Source organism: Cornus florida, unplaced genomic scaffold, assembly GCF_030987335.1.
Source record: "Cornus florida cultivar Cherokee Brave unplaced genomic scaffold, ASM3098733v1 CherokeeBrave_3.0.0_Hap2_Chr01, whole genome shotgun sequence".
In the NCBI taxonomy this organism is placed as follows: Eukaryota; Viridiplantae; Streptophyta; class Magnoliopsida; order Cornales; family Cornaceae; genus Cornus; species Cornus florida.
The window spans coordinates 75593217-75619689 of record NW_026775571.1 but is presented as its reverse complement, the minus strand read 5'-3'; the positions used below and the strand labels follow the sequence as shown (position 1 = coordinate 75619689).

Genomic DNA, 26473 nt, shown 5'->3' with positions numbered 1-26473 from the left:
TATTTATCTCTCATTTTGAGAAGCATAATGGACGATTGGCTCAATAATTAATGATCAATATTCCAACCCAAGTACAAAATAATGGTAAACTATTGTATGCTGCAACTTTATAATAACGGTTTAATGACTCTGGCATTGACTTGACTAATGAGGCAATGACTAATAGTAGTACATAATAGTAGTCGTCTTCTTTCTTTGCTTTCATTCTTCCAAAAACAGAAAAAGATGAGGGAGAGAATGATTATTGAATTGGTGCTGCAAATCGCACTATTGTTGTGGCTAACACTAACAGAAGCATTAGCAGCATCACTAGCAAAGCCTGGTTGTCCAGACAAATGCGGAAATATTACCATTCCATACCCATTTGGTATTGGACCCAATTGTTTTGTTAATGTTGAGCCCTATTACTCGTTTGAGATAATCTGCAACAAATCTTTCACCCCACCCAAACCATTCATCACTGGCATCGACCTTGAGGTGCTTGAAATCTCATTGACAGAAGGCACTGTTCGTGTCAACAACCCGTTGATCACTTCTAATTGTCCTAACAGGACCAATAATCAAGTTGTGGACTTGACTGGTACTCCTTTTTTCTTCTCGGACTACTACACCCGATTCACGTCCTTGGGTTGTGACAACCTCGCCTTAATCGACTTGGGAGGAATAGCCATAGGGTGCGTGTCCAACTGCAATCTTACTTCAAGAGATAAAAGCTGCTTTGGCATCAACTGCTGCCAAACCACAATCCCTCCATCACTCAAGTGTATCAATCCATCATTTAGAAGCATACGGTCAAACAATGATACTAAATGGTGCAGATATGCCTTTATGGTGGACCAAGATTGGTTCACTAACCTGATCGGCCCCTATGCCGTGCTGGAAATGGAGGTGGTCCCTGCTGTGCTGAGTTGGCGTACATATGACATTTGCAAATCATTCGGAACAAGATCATTATGCGGTACTAAAGCTTATCAAAAATGCCTCCCTGGGGTGTCTAATAGCTCACAAGTGTCTAATAGCTCATTAAGCGGCACTAATGCTTCCTGCAGTTCCAATACCGATCAAAGCTCAAGCTATCTATGCCAATGTGACCGCGGCTATGAAGGAAACCCATATCTGCCTCATGGATGCCAAGGTAAAAGTTCTGCAAATAATTAGTAAATTTGCAGTGCCAATTGTTAGTTTAGTTATACAATACTGGAACATATCTTCATCACTTGATTACCAATACTGGAACATATCTTCATCACTTGATTACCAAGAACAGCAAATACCTAGCCACTTGTCTGTATTAACTTTTAACACCATCTACACAGGTAATAATCTATTATCACTCCCTGTGTAATAATCTATTATCACTCTCATGGGCGACTCAATAGAATTTGAGCCTTAGGCGAAAATTATAAAAATGACCTCTTAATATATTAATAATATTATTTTAATGAAACTGTTTGAGATTAGGGCAACACAAATCTAAGTGAATAATATTTTTTTTCACTATTGTATTATTTTTAAATTATTTAAAAATTCATTTTCACAATTATTGGTTAATTGTTTTAGCTTTACTATTAGTTATATATATATTCAATAGAAACGTGGAAGAAGGGGAGGAGGGAAAAAATTTAGATTAGAATAGAATTGTGAATTTTGATAGAAAGTGAAATAAAAGTATCTCCAAAAATAAGAGATATTTTCTTAATATCTTATTCTTGGTTCATGACACCTATTAGTCTCATGAATGTCTCTCTCATGAGCATTAATGGATTCTAAAAATAAGGTCATATTTTCTTGATATCTTATTATTGGTTCTTATTCAAACCTATCAGTCCTAAATTAAATAAGGGTATAAAAGATATTTCACATTTTTAGTGAGTTTCAAATAATAATGACCAAATATTCTACCGTGTATAATTTGTCCAAATCTCAAGGGAGAAGGTAAATGTAATTTATCAAAAAAAAAAAAAAATTATCTAATCCAATTGACATTTGTAACCTAAAATTTTGAATTTACTATATTTTGCAAAACAATATCAGAATGATATTCTTTTGGTATGGAGGGTTTTTATTATTATTATTATTATTATTATTTTGGATAAAATGTGTTACCATAATATTAATACAAATTAACTCGAGAATAAAACTAAGCAATAAATTTATGACCAAGTTCACAAAATAAAAAGATCATATAATGACAACTAAAGAATAGTCTTGTGGTGTTGCTAGTGATGACGTTTCTCTAGGTAGAGTGCTCGAGGGTTTTGGTTTGGTGGGGTGGGTCTTGGGTGTAGTGCTCGGTCTCTTCTCTAAGAGTGTGGATTTGTTTTAAGAATACTGGATTTTGTGAGATTAATTAATCATAACATGAGTAATGATGCATGTAACTGATTCAATAACGAAAGGGAATATGTCTTCTTCGTTAAAACTAACTGTTGTCAATTGTGACAAGATATCAGAGCAATTTTTTTAAAAGTTTAATCTAAAAAAAATAAAAATAAAAATTCTGAATAGTCAAAGCATTTTACCCCATTTATTAATATTATATATTATGATTAATTTAAATGCAAATGTTGTAAAAGATGGAAGAGTTAAGAGAACAAGCGTGTTGAAGGTAGAAATAGGAGGAATTAACATCATTTTAAATGCACCCTCCTTTGCGACATTAACCTGAACCTAATGTTATAATTTATAACGCTTGCAGAAGTTTCCACGTGAAGGCACCTATATGAAAATATTTTGAGATTAAGAATTCTAATTTACCTGATAAAATAAATAAAGAAATAATATTTAAAAACAGTCTTTTCGAAGACAAAAAAATATCAAGAGAATACTAGAACATCGATGTCAATATGATTCGTCAACCTAAATTTATTGCAAGGGACATCTAATATAGGACGGAAGAAGTATCAAATTTGACAATAGGGTGACTCAAAATATGTTTGAGTTATTTATCTCATTTTGAGAAGCATAATGGACGACTGGCTCAATACTCAATGATCAATCCAACCCAACTACAAAATAATGGTAAACTATGGTAGGCTGCAACTTTGGAATAACAGTTTAATGACTGGCATTGACTAATAGTACATAATAGTAGTCGTCCTCTTCTTTCTTTGCTTTCATTCTTCCAAAAAAAGAACAATCCAACGCAAATACAAAATAATGGTAGGCTCCAACTTTGGAATAATCAATGACTAATAGATAGTAGTCTTCGTCTTCTTCCTTTTTCATTCTTCCAAAAGCACACCCACAGAGAGTGATTATTTAATTGGTGATTGCCTCAATGATCAAATCCAGTCTTCTTCTTTCTTTCTTTCCATTCTTCCAAAAACAGAGAGAGAATGATTATTCAATTGGTGCTGCAAATCGCACTATTGTTGTGGCTAACACTAACAGAAGCATCATCAGCATTAGCAGCATCACTAGCAAAGCCTGGTTGCCAAGACAAATGCGGAAATGTTACCATTCCTTACCCATTTGGTATTGGAGTCAATTGTTTTGTCTATAATAGGTATTACTCGTATAGTTGTATGAGATAATCTGCAACAAATCTTTCACCCCACCCAAACCATTCGTCACTAGCATATTATGAACCTTGAGAACCTTGAGGTGCTTGAAATCTCATTAAGAGAAGGCACTATTCGTGTCAACAACCCGGTTGTCACTTCTAATCAAGTTGTGGACTTGACTCGTACTCCTTTTTACTTCTCAGACACCTACAACCGATTCACGGCCATGAGTTGTGACAACCTCGCCTTAATCCAGGACTCGCGAGGATTAATAGTCATAGGGTGCGTGTCCAACTGCAATTTTACTTCAACAGATAAAAGCTGCTACGGCATCAACTGCTGCCAAACCACAATCCCTCCATTCATCCACAATATCAATGCATCTTTCAGAAGCATAGATTCAAACAATGATAATAAAGAGTACAAATATGCATTTATGGTGGACCAAGATTGGTTCACGAACCTGATCGACCCCTATGCCGTGCGGAAAATGAAGTTGGTCCCTGCTGTGCTTAGTTGGGCGCGCGCATGGGGGCGCTGAGCCACCCCCTTTCGGCCGCTGCGATGCCGTTTTTCACTGGGCCTTTTCTCCCTCGTCCGTACTCCGAATTGGTGAACTTTTTTTGGACTTCGTTAATTTTTCGCCGTCTATCCAATGGTGTGCTCAGTAGTACCATAACTTTCTAGAAATTACGATTTTTCTCCTAGGGCTAAACTTGTCCCTTTTTAAAATATCGCTTCTGCATTTTATTCTCTTTTAAGTTCTGTGGCTTCATGGGAAGTCATGTTTGTGTCTTAGGAATGACATATATCTCTTGAGACTTTGTTTGCATGTGAAATGATCATTTTGCCCTTGGGAACATACTTGGTCTATTTTCACCTTTTTGCTTCTGCATTTGTTTTCTTTTTACCGACTTTATGTTTTGTTTTCACTTCCGCATTTCGAATTAGTTATCGGATCAACTTTCGGGTCACATTAACTTATCTGGGTTTGTGAAAATTCGAAACGTCACAGGTTTCGATCAAAGCTCAACTTTCAATGGTATTTACCTATGCCATTGTGACCTTGGCTATGAAGGAAACCCATATTTGCTTCATGGATGCCAAGTTAAAGTTCTGCAATTAATAAATTTTCAGTTTAGTTTTGCAATACTTGAGTTTATCTTCATCACCAAGAACACCAATCACCTAGCCACTTGTCTGTATTAAATTCTAAGATAAATTATACTGACCTCCCCTGAAATTTGAGAGAACTAACAGGCAATTCAGATGTAGCAGTCAGGAGCAGATATTCTGACTCTTCATGAGATGGTGCTGGTGATCATAAAGGTGGAAGTGGAAATTATGTTGTTGATGATTTCGATGAATGTAGGGATTGTGATGATGAATAATGTTAGAGATCAGAAAGAAGTGGATGAGAGGAGATTTTAGAGAGGTAAAAATAGTTAAGGAGATGTTAGAATTTAGGATTTAGGAAAGGAAGAGGAAGCCGACGGCAGCGTTGGCAAAGGAGTGGGTGGGGAAAATAGAACAAGTTGAAGGGAGAAATAGATTAATATTAATTTATTTAAATATAATAAATTTGTATGTCGATTATATATATATATATTTAAAATTAATTCAATTTAATTAGCAAAAAAAAACTATAATATTATTGGGTAAGGTCCATACAATTACATATATATATATATATATATGCATTGATGTAGATTACATAGAATTGTAAGGTAATTAATGTCTTCTTGCATAATATAAGGGTAATTTAGCTATCATATAAATAATTTTTAACAATCCTAACAGCTAATTAATTGGTAGGAGGGATTGTTCAGCACAAACACACCAAACCTTAATGGAGGTCAAAGAAATAAACTCCAAATGCTCTATTAGCGTGTAATTCGACAAAACCACGGGGGATAAGTGTAATTTATCTTAATTTTAACAATATTTACACAAGTTATAATCTATTGTCACTTTTCTATGTATGCCTCTACTGCGTAGACAAATATGTTAATAACTAATTAATTTTTTTTATTTTGTATGTCAGATATTGATGAATGTGCGAGGAGAGAGACGAATCGCTGTGAGAAGTTCTGTGAGAATAAAGTGTAATTTACTCTATTAGCTCAACTTATTAATGTCTTCTTGCATAATATAAGGGTAATTTAGCTATCATATAAATAATTTTTAACTATCCTAAAAGCTAATTATGTAGGAGGGATTGTTCAGCACACGCACATCAAACCTTAAAGGAGGTCAAAAAAATAAACTCCAAATATTCTATTAGCGTGTAATTCGACAAAACCACAGGGAATAAGTGTAATTTACCCTCATTTTAACAGTATGTACACAAGTTATAATCTATTGTCACTTTTCTATGGATGCCTCTACTATTCTGCATAAAGTCCTGTGCAGGTGCGTAGACAAATATGTTAATAACTTATAAATTTTTTTGATTTTGTATGTTAGATATTGATGAATGTGCAAGGAAAGAGACGCATCGCTGTCAGATGATATGCGAGAATACGCCTGGAAGTTACAAGTGCCATTGTCCACCTGGGTACTTATCTGTTGGAGCTGGTGGATATAGTTGCTATGAAGTATCAACAAATAATGAACCCAACAGAAACAGGATAATTATTATAGGTACATCCCCAACATTCTCCACCACACGCACAATTAGAAATTCATAATCAAGAAAGTTGATCAATTTGAGTCAATATACACTAAATTTTTAATCTGTCAATAGATTTTTTAACACGACTAGTATTCAACTTTGCAAACTTGAATCTTTTCCAAAAGTACAACTATAGGAAACATGGTAGCAGTTAATGTAGCTCGAAAAAGTAACCATATAAGAAACTAATAGCTTGAAATCGAAGTCAAGTTTGATTTAATATGGCTAATTGAATTCATTTGAGTTGGTTCTTAATTACTGTGGACAGTTTTAATTGGGTAATTCTAAATTCACAATAAAACTATGTGGATATAGTCCATTGCAGCACTCTAACCTTGAACAACTGGCTGCCTTTCTAATTACTAGAATACTAGAAAAGGACTTGTCTTTCTTATGGGAAAAGCTGGGCTATGAACGAACCTAGAATTATTAGCATTTACAAGTATTTTTTGCATTCAAGCATAAAAAAATTATGTAAAAAAATGTGATTCTTTCCTATTGATTCTGCAGTTACTACCACCAGTTTTGGAATGCTATTTTTACTTATTGGTGCATGGTGGATGATGAAACTAGTGAAAAGAAGAAGCAAAATTAAGCTAAAGGAAAAATTCTTCATGCGTTTGTTACTACAACAACAATTGTCTTCAGGTGAAGGTAACCTTGAAAAAACAAAACTCTTTACTTCAAAGGAGTTAGAGAAAGCCACTGACCACTTTAATGAGAATCGAATATTAGGTCAAGGTGGCCAAGGTACCGTTTACAAAGGCATGTTGACGGATGGTAAAATTGTAGCGGTTAAGAAGTCCAAAATAGTGGATGAAAGCAGATTTGAGCAATTTATTAATGAGGTGGTCATCCTATCACAAATTAACCATAGAAATATAGTTAAGCTGTATGGATGCTGTTTGGAAACAGAAGTACCTCTGCTTGTTTATGAATTCATCCCTAATGGAACCCTTTTCTAGTATATCCATGACCAAAACGAAGAGTTCCCTCTTTCCTGGGACATTCGTGTCCGGATTGCTGTAGAGGTTGCAGGAGCTCTTTCCTATCTACATTCAGCAGCCTCTATACCCATTTATCATTGAGACATCAAGTCCACAAACATACTGTTGGATGATAAATACAGGGCAAAAGTGTCAGACTTTGGGACTTCAAGATCAATTGCGGTTGATCAAACTCACTTGACCACAAAAGTACAGGGAACCTTTGGATACTTGGATCCTGAGTACTTCTAAACAAGTCAATTTACAGAGAAAAGTGATGTTTATAGCTTTGGAGTAGTTCTTGTTGAGCTCTTAACAGGACAAAAGGCGGTCTCATTTGCCAGATTTGAAGAATGGCGAAGTTTAGCAACATATTTCATATTGACGATGAAGGAGAATCGTCTGTTTGATATTCTTGATGCTCGAGTTGTGACAGAAGGTAGAAAAGAAGAGATTATGCGAGTCTCTAATCTTGCAAAACAATGCTTGTACAAGAATGGGAGAAAAAGGCCTACAATGAAAGAAGTTGCAACAGAGTTGGAAGCGATTCAAATGCCACATGGAGAACCTATTATTCAAGAAAACCATGAAGAGGTTGAATTTGTGATAGCTGAACTTAATGGGCCTTGCAATGGTACTTCAACTTTGATAGGATTTCCTCTGGAAACTAGTGTATCATCATCATCAGATGTTCAATATCTATTCTCTAAGTAAATATGATGGTTAAGGTTTTGTTTTACTATGTATTACATATTCTTGTTTGAATAATAGTATATAATCATGAAAGATTTTACTACTTCTGGTGTTTAAGAAATCATAAATCAGTAAGAAATCATGATGAGAATTATTCTTAGATAAGTTTCTTCGAAACTTTTATGGATATCATTTTGTATCTAAACTTGAATTCTATAACATGCATTTTTTTTTTTTTTTTTATTGGATGAGTACAATACATCTCTTATGTTGATTTCTGGTGCTCCAATTGAGTTATGCCATTTTTGAACAAAAATTGAAGCATTCTCTTTTTTTATATCTTTATATAGACCAATACGGTGGACACAATACAGATGCCCCACATTCTACTGGTTTAGTATCAAACACCCAAAGGAGATGATCCAAAGACATGCTCCATTTGGCCATAGAAAAAATATATATTCTGATTATACAGTTCTCAACTGGTTCTTCGCCGTCAAACAAAGAAGAGAATCCCTTTGACTTCTTACGCTTTCATTTATCGATGTTTATTTTCCTGTCAAATGATTATTTAACTGCTCCCTAGGCCCTTATATATCAGCAAGAGAGAGGTGATGGAAATGAATCAGCTCAAAATCAACATCTATTCCAAGATCCTTTGTCAAAAAAAAAAAAAAGGATTTAAGGGGTTGCCCCTTTTACCCCATGATAACCATCAGATAGAAGCATGGCCGAAACAACCACTTGAAAATGGAAAGAAATTGGAGCACAATTTATTAGAAATGGAGTGGGTAAAGTCCAAGGCCATATATGAATCAATGAACCGGACACATGGAGTTAGAAGGAACTTAAATTAGAGTTACAATGAGGAGGAGGATAAGGAGCAACTCTTCCATGGACTTGCAAAAGAAAAGGAGTTCGCGTACGGAGGGTCTTAGTGGCTTCCAATTTTGTGCACATAAAGATGGCACTTGATCCAAATATTATACATTGGGGGCATGTTTCAACTCAATTTCCAAAATATTCATCACAACAGCATGGGAAAATATGAAATTTTGGAATAATTGAAGTAAATAAGAAGCAAACTACTGAGAATGACAGTGTTAAGCTCCATTATTCTGAACCTTGCTGAAGATTTATTCTGAACCTTGCTGAGGTGGCTCGACAAATTTTATTTGAAATTCTTGATGTTTATAATGTCCCTCTTAGAGACATTATTTAGATTGTTTTGTTTACATTTCATTTCTTTTTCTAAAATAAGTTTACCATTTTTGTTTCATTCTGAGGGAATGCCCTCTGTGCGCCTGTAAATACTTTTTCTTTCTTTTATACAAAACCAATTATAAAAAATAAAAAAAATAAAAAACTGAATCTTAAATTCCCATTGTATGGGTCTCTCTTATAGCTTAAAATATAATGGCAATTAAAGAAATGTAATCTAGCTCCCAAAGGAATTTTTTTGGGATCCATTATTTGGTCAATACATACAAATTCAGTTTCAATTGAGATCTATATATGCACATAAATATACAACACACAAATTTGTTCAAAAATCACACCTTTTTTTTTTTTTTTGTAGGTACTCACACACACATGTCTCTTCTGAAACTCGAATCCTGGATTTCCTTTTGAGAAGTAAGAGGCTAATACCGCTAGGCAGCCCGTTGGTAAAAAACACAGTTGTTTTTTTATCCATGCTGTGCTGAATTGGCATGCATATGGGATCTGCAATTCATCAGGAGTTTATACGTTTGACAAGTCATTATGCAGCACTAATGCTTCCTGCAGTTCCCCCTACGTTGAATTGTCGGGTTATCAATGCCATTGTGACCCTGGCTATGAAGGAAACCCATATCTACCTGATGGATGTCAAGGTAAAATTCTGCAATTAGTAAATTCAGTTTAGTTATGCAACACTGAATCACATATTCATCACTTGATTACCAAGAAAAGCAAATACCTAGCCCCTTGGCACGACATAACCACGCATAGCACATGCCTCAACTACTCTGTATGTAGTCCTGTGGCAGTTGTTTAGACAAACATGCTAATAACTTTTTTTGTTTGATTTTACATGTCGGATAATGATGAATGTGCGACGAAAGAGACCAATACCTGTGAGAAGATCTGTGAGAATATGCTTGGGAGTTACAAGTGCCACTGTCCACCTGGGTACATACCTTATGCAGGGGCGGCTCGGTGTAACTCGGGCCTTAGGCAAAAATTAAAAAGTGGCCTTTTTATATCATAATATGTAATATACTAATTATTAAATAATAATTAATTAAAAATCATTCTTTTTGCTTTTTGAGATCAAACTTACTAATTAAATTTTAAAATATCTTTTTCAATAGATAATATAGCTAATTCATTTAATTTTTCTTGTGACATAATTGATCGCAGATATGATTTTATTGTGAATCAAGTCACTGTTATCTTTTTCTTGCAGTATTGTATAATCTTCTAATTCTTTTAGATAATTTGATTATTCATTTGCTGAACTTTCATCTAATTTTTTTTTTTAGGTTTTGATTATTAGTTGTAACAAATTTATTAATAGCTCCCTTTTGAGATTGAATTAGTTCATCTATTCTTCTCTTTTTTTTTAAGTTTTTTAAATCCGGATTCATACTTACTAGCGTACATATTAAAAAATATGGATAAAAATAGTCATAAGACTCACAACTCTCGAACAAATATATGAAAAATATAGATATATACAAATTTATAATAACAAAAGTTAGTAAAACTAAAAAATAATTAAAGAAAAAAGAACAATATAACTTGATTTAGAAAGTCTGAATTCAATGCTACTGCAAATTCTTCAATAAAAGAAAAGTGCGTTCAAATTGAGATTTGAGACTAATGAATATTGAGTCGAGAAAAAGAAAATTGTAAAGTTGTAATGAGAGAGGACTGAAAGTAATTTGTTGAAATTGCTAAGAGAGGAGAGAAATCAGAATGAACGTGAGGATTAGGAATAAGAAAGAAAAATAAAATGAAAATCTAGAAAAGAGAATATGAAAAGTTTATTCGCTTCAACGGCTAAATATTTATTGTGGTGCAACTTACCGAAAAAATATTAAATATATATAGTGCTGGTGTAAAAAAAAAAACGTGTAAAAAAAACATGTATAAGATGAACAAAGAAAAAAAATATTAATGAGATATTTTAGGAGATAAAAAAAAAAAAAAAAAGATGTTTTAGGAGATAAATAATTTCTCTCTTTGTTAAAGTTTAATGAAAAGCCCTAAATATAAGGAGATAAAAAAATAAAAATAAAAAAAAAAGTTATTTTAAGAGATAATTTTTTTAGAATTAGTGTTCAATAAAGAAACAATTACAATATATCATATACAAGGCAACTATAATATTTTGGGGCCTTTTTATTGGTTGGGCCTTAGGCGGCCGCCTAACTCGCCTAAGGCTCGAGCCGCCCCTGACCTTATGGACTTAATGGAGGTAATTGCTATAAACTCAAGGAACGCAATGGAAATGGGAGAAAAAGGCCTACAATGAAAGAAGTTGCAACAGAGTTGGAAGCGATTAGAATGCCACATGGAGCATCCATTATTCAACAAAACTATGAAGAGGTTGAATTTGCGGTAGCTGACATCACTGGGCCTTGGGATGTTAGCTCAACTTCGACAAGTTTTTATCAAGATAGTAGTGTATCATCATCGTCAGATGTCCGATATCTATTATCAAAGTAAATATAGTGGTTAAGGTTTTGTTTTTTCCATATATTACATGTCCTAGTTTGAATAATAGTGTATAAGCACTGAAAGATATTCCTACTTCTGGTGTTTAAGAAATCATGATCAACAAGAAAATTTTAATGTACTCTACATTATTTTCCATCTTGTGTAAGCTAATCGTGATGAGAAATATGCTTAACATATGTTTCTTTGAAGTATTTATGGATATCATTTTGTATCTAAATTTGAATTCTATACAATGCTTTTTTTATTGGTTGAATATGATACATCTCTTCTGTTGTTTTCTGGTGTTCTAGCTGAGTTCTACCCATTCTCAATAAGAAATATTGATGCATTCTCTTATTGGAGATCCCTATATAGACCAATACAATCGACACAATTCAGATGCACTAAATTCTACTAGTTCAGTATCAACCACCCAAAGAAGATGGTTCAAAAATATGCTCCATTTGGTTATATCTAAGAAAAAAATATATATCATGATTATTAAGAACTCAACGAGATCTTTGCCCTCAAATAAAAAAAAAAAATAGGACACGTTCCAACTCAATTTACAAAATTATAAAGAATGACAAAGTTTAGCTCCATTATTCTGAACTTGCTGAATATTCACTCAAGAATTAAACAAGTCAACATCCTAAAAACTGAATCTTAAATACCCATTGTTTGGGTCTCGCTTATAGATTAAAATCTTGAATTTGAATGTGTCTAAAATGGTTATAACTTATTGATCGGTTGATCAACTAAACATCAACCTTCGCAATAGCACGAATCATTGTAAAATAGGGCTATTGGTCGGGTAAGTCGAACCACTGGGACTGCGCTAGTCTATGGCAACCTAAGTGTCTAGAATTGTTCTTAGAATGATAAGGGGTTTATAGAGGGTTTTGTTTGTTTGTCACTTAAACTTAGAACTTAGAATGCATAAAATAGTAATGTGCTAGGAAGTAAAGAGATATAATACAAGTAGAGAAGCCTAAGGAAATGAATCCGCTCCATCCCTAAACACATGCTAAATTAGAGCTAAATTGGGGAAACAACATAAATATGTGACCATGGAATGCTACAACCAAAATTGCTACATTCCTTCAAGAAATTCATGAAATCAATGGCAAGTATAACCTATCAAAGATGCACATGTTTGAACTACCTAAACTAGTGTGTAGCCTTGGACATGCTTACTAAGTTAGAGATTATCAAGCTTTTAATCACATGATAGGAGCACATGAAGTCAAGAGTCAAGAATAGTCCATCAAAGGAGGGTCCTAAGCTATGGAATATCAAGATTCTCATACAACATGCCAAGAAACCCATTTCACAATCTCATTTCCAATGTCACTATAGAAATGCAAGGCATACAATCATGAGAAAATATGATCTAAGACAAGATAATACATTCATCATAATCATTTATAAGAAATTAGGTTCATTACATCAAGTGTAACTCTAGATTGTGAAATAATCACATATATACATCATTTCCCCCAAAATAAACTAAGGCTAGAACATGCTTACTAGAGAGGGCTTCATCACCTCCCTAGAAGAGGGTTTAGTTACCCATGGTGGCCCTAGATTGAAGAAGAAGCTTGATCCTCATCTCCATTTTCGTGCACCCTCCTTGAAGCTTCAAGAACTCCTCCTTCTTGCTCTCTTCTCTCTCCTCTATCTTGTAAAAATGAAGCTTTTTATGCTCCAACAACACCCTCTCTCCTCCAAGGAACACCTCCAACCACTTCATAAAGAAGGAAGATGGCATTGAGGAAACCAATGTGCAAGTGGGCTGAAATGAGCCATTTCCGAAGGGCATTCTGCCTGACTTTCGAGCACTCGCTTGGTGATCTCGAGCACTCTAACTTAGTGCAATGTGCAACATGCTCCTCTTGCTCAGCGCTGACCTATTTTGGTAAAACTGCTATAACTTTGTGCCCCGAACTCCGAATGATGATCTGTTTGAAGATTTGGAGAGCTGATTCAGTGCTTTAAAAACTTCATGTTTTGATGAAGACCCAATTCTCAAGTCTGGTTGGTCGAAAATGGGGAGAAAGGCAGTACTTCAGTGCTGCCAGGCAGTTCTGCGCACCTCTGTTACGAAGGTCATAACTCTCTGCTCCGAACTCCGAATGATGAACCACTTGAAGATTTGGAAAGCTGATTCAGAGATCTAAATCTTTCATGTTATGATAGAAGTCTAGTTCTTGAGTTTGCTAGGTCGAAAATGGTGACAAAAGTCAGGATCACTGCTGCCAGAAATTCAGAAATGGCATCCTTTTTGCTTCCTTTTTGCACTTTAACCTGAAAATGCATAAAAACATGCAAATGGAGTTAATCTACATAAAATAATTAATAACTGGACTTTGTTAATGTAATTTAGGGCACTTGAATATACAATATTCGGCGCTTATCACACCCCCAAACTTACATTTTGCTAGTCCCTTAGCAAAACTACAATGAAAAACATAATGAAAAGACAACCATGGGCATGCTACTACAAAAATATCATCCATGGTAAAATGAGATAGATACATAGCTCAAATACAACTTGAAACAGAAAAAAACTGGAGATGGGGTCATTGGGAAAAACTACCTTGCATATATGAAGCATTGATACAAAAAAAATGGGAACAACTATTTCAACATGCATGCATCAACATCATAGTCCATATAAATAATTCAATTGTCATCTCTTAAATGGAAATAACTCAAACTCCAGTGAAAGTGAATTGGATTCTCAACATGCGGCTTTTACTTTCTTTTCCAATTCCAAGGCACAAGTTTTCAAATCAATGAATTCCCTTTTACATGAAGTCCCTAAGGCATGATTTTATTTTCAAGACAACTTTTGTTGCTTGTTAACAATTTATTTCAACACATAAGCGAAACATAGAATGGTTGTGCAATGCTAAAGTTCCTTAAGCTTTCTAACCAACCTATGTAGCAAGCGTTAGGCCAACAACTCCCAAACCAGACGGCTTTAGGGTGTTAAGTGTAGAGACACTCCAAAGGACTTAATAGCTCAAGTTGGAAAGGCTACGAACTTCAGCTAACCATGTTTATTACAATTTTTTTTGAATGACCGTGCAATGTTTAAGTCCTTTAAGATTTCTAACCAACCCTTGTAGCAAGCGTTAGGCCAACAACTCCCAAACCAGACGGCTTTAGGGTGTTAAGTGTAGAGACACTCCAAAGGGCTTAATAGCTCGAGTTGGAAAGGCTACGAACGTCAACTGGTCATTTTTCATTTTTTTTTTTTTTTTTTTTAAATGACTTAAATCATGCCAAAGATATTCATCTATCAGGTCCATCAAATCAGATTAACTAGGCCAAGGTCAAGGTTAATCAGCTGCATGCCTCACAGTTAAGTTTCCAATGTGCATCTATGCATTGTGAAGTTTATAAGAGTGTAAATCCAGCAAGAATTTAATTGAAACATTTATACAGACTAGTTTGAATCTACATGATCATTTCAACTCAAATTTTTCTTTATTTTCAAAAATTTCAATTGCTTCTATACACAAGGTATTAAACATATGTTTCATCTCCGACAAGTGTCAAGTTATACTATCATTGCTTAGCAAAAATTATGGAACCAAAAATATGCCAAGAATGCTTTGATGCACCCCCAAACTTAAACTACACAGTGTCCTCAATGTGGGACATGGATGCAAGTTAGAGACAAAAAGGACAAAGAGTATAAAAGGAACAACAATACCCAAGGGGAGGGAACGGCATTTTGAGACAAAAACCCCCAAACTTGAATTGGACTGCGCAACCTGGAGAGCAACATGAAGAACAAAAAGAAACAACCACAAACAGCATTAATAGCACAAGCATAAATACAGAAAAAGAATGTAGCGAAAGTTAACAGAACATAAAGAATTTGCATTGCAAAAAGAGTTTACATGATGACAAAAAGAGCTGTACAGGGATCATGTCGACCAGAGCAACCTATACATAGCAAATTCTTACAGTTTAAAAGGAAAACAAAAGATACAAGAGAAATAGTTACAGATGAAACAAAAAGAGAAGGTCCACACTCGCAACAAGCTACTATCCAGAAGGTAAATGGGTGAGGATGGAATGGAGGAGAGATTGAGTCTTACGCCGTTCAGCGGAAGCCTCACACAGAGTCTCACACAGAGTCTGAGTGCACGCGGATAAAGAATTCTCAAAACGATCTAGTCGCTCATGAATACCGGCAATGGAAGCCCGGATGAAAGCCTGGTCCTGGTGAGAGTCGACCAGAGGCTCTACCTTTGCAGCGGCTGCGGCGGTGGAAACCGCCTCAGAAGGAGGAGGAGGTGGAGTGTGGATGAACAGGGGGGCAGGAGGCGGAGGGGTACTAGAATGGCTCAGAACATTGATCCACCGGCGCTGGGTAAAAATTTTAATTTTGTCGCCTTTTGGTTCATGGGGAGGAACAACGAAACCCTTGTGCTGAAGGAGCCGAGTGATGAAAAACGGCAATGGCAATTTTCGATTTTCAACTCGCGGAGCCCGTGTAATATAAGCATCATGCCAAAACTTCATAAATGTGGTCCAAATGAGCTCTGGGATGGAGAACCATTTGCCTTGGTCCATGGCATATAAGGCTTGCAGAAGGAGGCCCCGACACTCGGTGCTATGCACCAAAGGGCAGACATTGTGCTTGAAGACAGTGTCAATGAACCATAGGCGTTCCGGAAGATTGGTTTTGCGGATAAAAGACCGGGGCCGAGTAGGATCGTCAATAGTGCAAATGGCAGCGGCAATCTGCGCCACAGTTAATGTATCCGGCTCCTCATATAAAGGGAGATTCTCACGATTGACAATGTCATCGGGGCACTCAATGGGGCAACCAGAAACCTGAATGATGTCGGTCATAGTGAAAGCATAGGCGGTGCCATCAATGGATGTAGTGAGAGAAATGGGTGGCTCTTCAGGGCATTGGAGATTCTGGTAGAAGAGGCGCACTACACGGGGGTAGGCAACCCCGGCAAGGGGCGCACAAATGTGCTGCAGACGCCGGTTAGTCAATTCGGCTACAGCCCACGAAGTAGTGGGTAGAATGTCAAAGGCATCCGTGAGCGGAAAAGAAAGCTCGTAGTTGAGTTGTTTGCCAACCCAAGGATCACGTGGTCGCTCACGATTGACAGCACGGGCACCCGCAGAGGGTCTAGGAGGGCGAGAAGGACCGGCACGAGACATTTAGAGAGGTGGACTTAGTTCAGGAATTTCAGCGAACACCTGGCGTGCACCACAAAAAGGAGAAGGTGAAAGTGAGTGCGATGGAGGAGCAAACCCAAAAATTTTGGCAAGAAAACAAGCTCTAGCTACTCCCAAACAATCACAAATCTCCATTACATGCAAGCCCATCCTCCATTTATACCAAAAATGTGAAAGAGAATGATAAAGAAGAAACGTACCAAAAAAATGGAGAACCAAAGGCCCTTTGTGCGTGGGATAAGTGGTGGTGATGGGTAGGAGGTGGGTGATGGTGCTTGGGTTTGAGAGTTGGGCTTGGTAAGGTGGTGGGTGGTGTGGGTTGAGGTGGTGGGTGTTGGTGGTCGAATGGGGTGGTGGTAAGGGTGGGTGGGGAGTTGGAGCCAAGAGTGAGAGATGAGGGTGGCCTGGGGTGGCTGGGGTTGGTTATGTAAAAGAGAAGTGGCTTGGTTCGAGCACTCGAAGTAGGCCTTCGAGTGCTCTAAAATGTGGCAGTGGGCTCGGGTGGTTATTGTGTGAGAACTTAAGCAATGGCGAGCACTCGAAGCTTGGCTTCGAGTGCTCTAGAATTTGGCAGAGAGGTCGGTTGTGGGTGGGTGTGGGTTTTGTAGTTGGTGTGGGTTGGATGGTGGGGTGGTTAAGTGTGGAGGAAGGAAGGTGGTGGTTTTGGGTGGTGGGGTGGTTAAGTGTGGAGGAAGGAAGGTGGTGGTTTTGGGTGGCATGCATGCATGGATGGTTGATGGGGTTGAGGGTGAGTTGAGGTTGATGCATGCAGGAAGGTGATTATGGGGGTGGTGTATGGTGTATGGTGGAAAGTGGAGAAGTGGTTGGGGGGGGGGGTTGGTGGAGGGGCATGCATGCATGGGCGTGCATGCCTGCATGCAGGAGGGTTAAGGTTGGTTGGCATGGTTGAGGCCCCATGCATGAGGGTTGAGGTTGGTTGGCATGGTTGAGGCTGGGTGGTTTTGATGCAGACAAGGCTGCATGGTTTGTGTGAGGTTGGTGAGGGAGAGTGGAGAAGTGGTGAGTCAAGCAAGGTGGTGAGGGTGGGTTTGATGGGTTGAGGTTTGCCGAGAGAGAGGAGGAAGGTTGGGGGGTTGATGGTGGGGAGTTATGGGTTGCATGCATGGTGGGATGAGATGAGGGTGGTGAAGTGAGGTTGATGGTGGTTGAATGGTGTGAGGCCGAGAGGGATGGTGGATGGTGGAGGTTTTGAGGGGTGAGGAAGGAGAGTCTAATGCTCTACATGGATTGAGGTGCTTGTGTTGGGTGAGGTGCTTCGAGCACTCGCAAGGGGGAGGTCGAGTGCTCTGCATGGAGACAGTAGGCTCGGGTGGGTTGTATGGGGAGTTCGAGCACTCGGAAGAGGGAGCTCGAGTGCTCGAAATGAGAGCAGTGAGTTGGCTAAGCAAATGGTGAAGCTTCGAGCACTCGAAGCTTGGCCTACGAGTGCTCGATTCTGAGGCAGTAGCATGCAGCTGCGGAAGTTGGGCTAAAAAGGTTAGAGCACTCCAAATGGGAGCTAGAGTGCTCTAAATGAAGGCAGTAGGCTCGTGATTTTGGTGTTGAACCTTGAATGCAGCTGCAAGGAATTTCGAGCACTTCTCATGGAAATTGGATTGCTCTAAATTGAGGCAGCCAAATTGCAGCCAAATTAAAGTGAAGCTTGAAAACTAAAGCACTCGGCATGGAGCTTGAATACTGTTGCATGGCCATGCATGAGCTTGCATGGATGGTTCAAGGAAAGAGATCATTAAGATATGGAAGCATAAAGAATTTGAGCAGTGGGCTCGGATAGGAAGGAATGCATGCATCAGAGAAATGCATGCAACAATGCATGAAATATAGAAATGCATGCAAGCAAGGAACTTTGCGGATCATGATAAAATTTTTGAGAAGCATGAAATTCCTATGCATGCAATGTGGATGGATTCAAGCCAATGTATGGGAAAAATTGAAACGGTGCAACATCCTCTCATTCAAATGGATGGAAATCTCAAAAATGAAATTGTCAAGCTTCAAAACATTGCAACCTTATGCAAACTGGATTGAATTTGCAAAAATGAAATTTTCATGCATACAGAATTTTTGAAAATGTGTATGTCAGTCCTAAATTCAAGCCATGCATGGAAAATTTGAAACTTTGCACATTATTCCAATCCAATGCATGGATGGATTTTTAGAAAAATTTTGAAAACTTTTCAACTTCTTTCCAATGCATGGGAAATTCTCAAACTTTTGAACTTCAATCCATTCTAATGCAAGGAGGGAAAAATTTCAATTGCATATCATCTTAAATGCATGGAAATTATTTTTTATTTTTTATTTTTTTTAAAAAAAAAAAACTTTGCAATATCTAATGCATGGAAAAAAAATGCCAACTTTCAGAACATCACACAAAGCATGGGTGGATGTAAGAAAATTTTCAAACCTTTGCAACATCACACAATGCATGAATGAAATTTCTGGAGAAAATTTTTAAACTTGCAAATTCATTCCATTCCAATGCATGGGAAATTGTGAAAGTTTTGTTTTGAAACCTTGCAATTTTTCAACTTTTTAAACATCTCAAATGCATGAAGAATTTTGAGAAAATTTTCAAACTTTTTAGTAAAAATGAGAAAATATGCACATGAGTCGCATTTGAAAAATCAAATGAAATTGCTAGAAAGCGATGGAGACTTCCGAGAATGAAAATTAGAGTTGAGAAGGTCTAAGAAAAATCAAATTTTTGGCTTTTCTAAACCGTTTCCCAGAAAATTTTTTTAAGGCACAAGCAATTTCAAAGAGAAGGAAGCTTGGAACATCGAAAGAATTTATTCCCTTGCTTTGCTAAATTTAATGTCGATAGCTAGACCAAGCTAGAGCAGGCCCTAATCCTCATAAATTGGATCCGTCAAGAGGACTTCCTCAACTTTTCGGGTTAGAATTGTGCCGTCAATGCAAGGCTTAAGCCTTTGGCCATTTACCTTGAAGAGTGATCCACTTGCAGGATCATGAAGTTCGATTGCTCCATGAGGAAAGACGGTAGTGACAATGTATGGACCATCCCATCTTGACCGGAGTTTACCGGGAAAGAGTTTCAAGCGGGAATTGAAAAGCCAGACCTTTTGTCCCGGGGCAAAAGACTTTTTGACGATGTGTTTGTCATGAAAAGCTTTAATCTTTGCCTTGTAAATTTTTGCGTTTTCATACGCGTCATTACGCAATTCCTCAAGTTCATTTAATTGCAACGCACGATTAGAGCCGGCTTGTTTGAGATCAAAATTGAACCGTTTTATGGCCCAATAAGCACGGTGCTCTAATTCTACCAGGAGATGACATGCCTTGCCAAAGACAAGTCGATATGGTGACATGCCAATGGGTGTCTTATAAGCTATCCGGTAAGCCCAAAGTGCATCGTTTAGCCTTAATGACCAATCTTTACGGTCCGGTCTAATCGTTTTTTCTAAAATGTGCTTAATCTCCCGGTTAGAAATCTCTACTTGACCACTCGTTTGAGGGTGGTAAGGTGTAGCAACCTTATGAATGACTGAATACTTAGCAAGGACGGATTTGAGATAACGATTTCGGAAATGAGATCCGCCATCACTAATGATTGCTCGGGGCGTACCAAAACGACTAAAGATGTGAGATTGAATGAAATGGATCACGACTTTATGATCATCGGTTTTGGTAGCCGCGGCTTCAACCCATTTAGACACATAATCCACCGCTACAAGGATGTACTCATAGCCATAAGAAGATGGAAATGGTCCCATGAAGTCAATCCCCCACACATCAAAAATTTCAACAATTAAAATGTTGGTGAGGGGCATCATATCTCTTCGGGACATGGATCCAAGTTTTTGACATCGTTCACATGATTTGCAAAAATTGTATGCATCCCGGAACAAGGTAGGCCAAAAGAATCCGCTTTGAAGGATTTTGTTAGCGGTCTTTTTGGCACTGAAATGGCCTCCACAAGCAAGAGTATGGCAAAAATTTAAAATGCTTGTGGCCTCGGTTTCAGGAATACATCGCCGGATGATTTGGTCCGGGCAATACTTGAATAGTTCCGGATCTTCCCAAAAGAAATGCTTGACTTGGGAGAAAAACCGGTCCCTCTCTTGTTTGGACCAATGAGCTGGAATTTTGCCAACCGCAAGATAATTGACAATATCCGCAAACTATGGAAGAGTAGAATGTGAAACTTGAAGAAGTTGCTCATCCGGAAAGGAATCATGGATGGCTGCAAATTCTGAAGATTTCTCAGTAAGTAAGCGAGAGAGATGATCGGCGACAACATTGTCGGTCCCTTTTTTGTCCCGGATGTCAATGTCAAACTCTTGAAGTAAGAGGATCCATCGAATTAGGCGGGGTTTTGTCTCTTTTTTCGCTAACAAATGCCTAAGAGCGGTATGATCTGAAAAGACGATGACCTTAGAGCCAAGAAGATAAGAGCGAAATTTATCCAAGGCGTACACCACAGCTAGCAATTCTTTTTCAGTGGTGGTGTAGTTCAATTGGGCATCGCAGAGAGTTTTGCTAGCATAATAAATGACATGCGGAAGTTTATCCACACGTTGGCCCAAAACCGCCCCTAATGCATAGTCGGATGCATCACACATGATCTCAAAGGGAAGAGACCAATTAGGGGGTTTCATGATCGGGGCAGAGGAGAGGAGAATGCGAAGTTTGATGAAAGCTTCCATGCAAGCGTCATCAAAATTGAACGGAACATCCTTGGCTAAGAGATTACACAAGGGCCGTGAGATTTTGCTAAAATCTTTGATGAAGCGACGATAGAATCCAGCATGGCCAAGAAAAGAACGGATTTGACGGACAGAATTCGGAGGAGGAAGATTAGAGATTAACTCAACTTTGGCCTTGTCTACCTCGATTCCCCGCTTAGAAATGACATGTCCTAAAACAATGCCTTCTTGGACCATAAAGTGGCTTTTCTCCCAACTTAGAATGAGATTCGTCTCTTTGCATCTTTGGAGCACAAGAGATAAATTTTTGAGACACGAATCAAAGGAGAAGCCAAATACGGAAAAATCATCCATGAAAACTTCCAAGAACCTTTCAACCATATCGGAGAATATGGACATCATGCACCTTTGGAACGTTGTCGGTGCATTGCATAGACCAAAAGGCATGCGTCGATATGCAAAAGTACCAAAGGGACATGTGAATGTTGTTTTCTCTTGATCTTGGGGGGCGATGGCCACTTGGTTATAGCCGGAATAACCATCAAGAAAACAATAGAAGCTTTGGCCGGCTAACCTTTCTAGGATTTGATCAATAAATGGGAGTGGGAAATGATCCTTCCTAGTTAATGAGTTGAGTTTACGATAGTCAATGCACACACGCCACCCGGTGGTGGTTCGTTGTGGCACGAGCTCGCCCGCTGAATTTTCAACAACGGTGAGCCCGGATTTCTTGGGGACAACTTGTGTGGGGCTCACCCACTTGCTATCAGAGATAGGATAGATGATTCCCGCATCTAGCAATTTGATCACCTCTTTCATGACTACGTCCTTCATGTTTGGATTTAACCGGCGCTGGACCTCTCTAGTAGGCTTTGCGTCATCCTCCATATGAATGCGGTGCATACAAATGGAGGGGTCAATTCCTTTCAAATCCACCACTGTCCAACCAATAGCTTCTTTATGCTCTTGGAGCACCGCTAAAAGGTTGGTCTCTTGGTCTTTTTGAAGGTCCGAGGCAATAATGACCGGAAGGGTTTGCTTTGGACCAAGGAACACATACTTGAGATGGGCCGGGAGCAGCTTAAGCTCAAGTTGTGGCGGAGATAACAATGATGGGACCGGAGGAGTGGTGGAAAGTTGGGGAAGTGGTTCTTTTGGAATTTTCCAAGGAGGTACATCCATGATAGCATTAATATCAAGCAAGGAATTGACTTCTTGAATGGCTTGATCAACATCAAAGTTTGAGAAGTCAAAATGGGACATGCACGTTTCAAGGGGATCTTTGCTTAGGATGAAGGGGAGAGATTCTTCGACCACTTCATCAATGACATCCACAAGAAAACAATCATCCTCATTGGAGGGATGTTGAGTTGCATGAAAGATGTGGAGTTTGACTTGCATGTTTCCAAAAGCAATGTCCATCACCCCGATTCGGCAATTAATTGATGCATTAGCCGTGGCTAAAAATGGCCTACCAAGGATCACGGGAATGTGCTTTTTTGGGTCATGGACCGGTTCCGTATCAAGAACCACAAAATCTACAGGGAAGTAGAATTTGTCCACTTTGATGATAACGTCCTCGAGAATACCTCGTGGATGCTTGACCGATCTATCGGCAAGTTGCAAAACCACGGAAGTCGGCTTAAGATCTCCCAAACCAAGTTGTAGGTAGACCAAGTATGGAATTAAATTCACACTAGCTCCTAAGTCAAGGAGGGCCCTCTCGATTTTGCTGTCACCAATGACGCACGAGATTGTGGGGGCTCCCGGATCCTTATACTTCGGGGGAGTGCTGTGCTGAATGATAGCACTAACATTTTCAGTCAACCTCACTTTTTTTGGCAAGTGATTTCTAGAAGTGCGCTTTTGAGTGCACAAATCTTTGAGAAATTTTGCATAGGGAGGGATTTGCTTGATAGCATCTAAGAGGGGCAAGTTAATCTTCACTTGCTTGAAAACTTCCCACATGTCTTGAATTTTACAATTCTTGTTCCCAAAATGTGTCGACTCTTGAAGACGTTGAGGAAACGGAGCTTTTGGCTCATAAGTAGTTTCCACATTTGGGGAGACATGTGTGGGATTTCCCTGAATGGTATTTGGGCAAGAATTTGGATTAGAAGAGCTTGAATTTGGATTTTTCAGAGGAGAAACTTCCTCACTTTTGTCTCCATCGACCTTGTTGTCAACCACTCTACCACTCCGAAGGGTGGTGATAGCTTGAACTTGTTCATGAGTCGGCCCACTCGGAGGAGGGGTTTCGTCAATCACATGCATTCCTCTAGGATTTTCAAAAGGTTGAGAGGGAAGCTTGCCCTTGTCCTCAATTGATTCACCGAGTTAGCTATTTGGCCCACTTGATTTTCGAGATTAGCTATGGATTGAGTATGAGAGTGAACCATTTGGAGAGTAGGCTGCAAGGATGTCAAGAGTTGCTTGTTGGCATCCATTATTTGCTTATTTAATGATTCCATCATTTACTTATTTGCAGCTACTATCTCGTCAATTGGACACACAGGAGGTTGATTGGAGACATTTGGATTGTAAGGAGGACGGTAGCTTGAAGAGGCTTGGAAAGGTCTACCTTGATATTGAGAAGAGGGCTGATTTTGCCGCCCTTGGTTTTGGAATTGGGAATTCTGTGGGGCTTGTTGCCGCCACGAGAAATTCGGATGATCTCGCCAACCCGGATTATAGATGTTGGAATATGGATTGTTCCCGGGCCGCGAGAACATGGCATTAGCTTGCTCTTGGTTGGGACTAGGAAATTGCTCCGGTGTGGGGCAATCTTCCGAGAGATGGAATGGACTAGTACATGAAGCACAAACTGAACTTACCGAATTTTGAGACAATGAAGGAGGAAGATGTGGTGCCATCAATTGGTAGAATTTATGAGCGATGGCATCCACTTGAGATGATTCCTCCCTTATTGACTTTGGTTGACAAGGGTTGGTGTTGTTTGGAGTGGTTGCGATCGGAGCCCTACGAGAATTGTGTTAAAGTGAATTTTCACTCAAATTCTCAAGTAAGGTCCAAGCCTCATCCGCATTCTTGGACATGAACATCCCACCACAAGAAGAATCAACCATGAATCTATGGGTTTCGGTAAAGCCAGCATAGAAAGCTTGCACTAATTGCCATTTTGGGATCAAATGATGAGGACATTTTCGAAGAAGATCTTGTAGCCTTTCCCAAGTCTCGTGGAGTTGTTCTCCATCAACTTGAGAAAAGCTTAGAATGGAACGCCTCATTTGGTTGGTTTTACTCACCGGATAGTACTTCTTAAGAAATTCTTGTTGCAATTGAGCCCAAGAAGTAATAGAGTTGGGAGCGAGGGAGTTCAACCAATATTTTGCCCTATCCTTTAGGGAGAATGGGAAAAGATGGAGATGAAGTGCATTGCCCGGAAAACCTCTCAACCGGATGGTCGAACAGATTTCAAGGAACTCATCAAGATGCTTATATGGATCTTCATTATCAAAGCCATGAAATGATGGAAGCATTTGAATGGTACTAGACTTGATCTCATATTGAGCTGCATCGATGTTTGGCATCACTATACAAGAAGGAGAAGCATAGGTGGTAGGAATGAAATGATCTCTAAGAGTCATTGGTTCTACATTAGGAATTTCAGCCCGTTCATTCCCCGGATTTCCTACGTTATCCCCCATTATATTGAATTCAGTTTCAAGGTCCCTTATAAGAGTGGGTTCCCTAAGGTTCCATCTAAGAGTTCTTTCAAGTGAATTTATATCAATAGGCGAGTCAAGTGTGGGAAGAGAGAGTGACCTACGGCCAAACATCAACAATTCACAACAACAGCATCACAACAAATCTTTATCATCAACTCCACATACAATGTTCCCTTTCTCCTCAATTATCAAGACAGAAAATAAATGGCCACGACAAGGACCGATGCTTGAACACAAAATTAAAACAATAATATAGCCTCAACAAAGGCTTGCAAATAAATTAACTACTTCTAAGCTTAACACATGCACAAAATATAACAATGCGAAACTAAAAGGTCAAGAAGCTTACCTAGGGTCCTCTAGACTTACACTTTGCTAGCGTTCCCACGGCGAGAGTCAAGTCCCTAGAATCTTACAACATAAAAATGGTTAAACCACACGAGAAATATGCACAAAACACAATATTAACAATCACACTAAGTTTAACCCTAAAACTTTGGTTGCTAAACCGTATGCAAGTCCCCGGCAACGGCGCCAAAAATTGATCGGTTGATCAACTAAACATCAACCTTCGCAATAGCACGAATCATTGTAAAATAGGGCTATTGGTCGGGTAAGTCGAACCACTGGGACTGCGCTAGTCTATGGCAACCTAAGTGTCTAGAATTGTTCTTAGAATGATAAGGGGTTTATAGAGGGTTTTGTTTGTTTGTCACTTAAACTTAGAACTTAGAATGCATAAAATAGTAATGTGCTAGGCAGTAAAGAGATATAATACAAGTAAAGAAGCCTAAGGAAATGAATCCGCTCCATCCCTAAACACATGCTAGATTAGAGCTAAATTGGGGAAACAACATAAATATGTGACCATGGAATGCTACAACCAAAATTGCTACATTCCTTCAAGAAATTCATGAAATCAATGGCAAGTATAACCTATCAAAGATGCACATGTTTGAACTACCTAAACTAGTGTGTAGCCTTGGACATGCTTACTAAGTTAGAGATTATCAAGCCTTTAATCACATGATAGGAGCACATGAAGTCAAGAGTCAAGAATAGTCCATCAAAGGAGGGTCCTAAGCTATGGAATATCAAGATTCTCATACAACATGCCAAGAAACCCATTTCACAATCTCATTTCCAATGTCACTATAGAAATGCAAGGCATACAATCATGAGAAAATATGATCTAAGACAAGATAATACATTCATCATAATCATTTATAAGAAATTAGGTTCATTACATCAAGTGTAACTCTAGATTGTGAAATAATCACATATATACATCATTTTCCCCAAAATAAACTAA

At 38.3% G+C, this 26473-nt stretch overlaps 1 pseudogene; it reads left to right on the top strand.

The window, feature by feature from the left end:
* The first annotated feature begins 224 nt into the window (after positions 1-224).
* On the top strand, positions 225-7880 carry LOC132275079 (wall-associated receptor kinase-like 8; annotated as a pseudogene).
* Positions 7881-26473: the final 18593 nt, after the last annotated feature.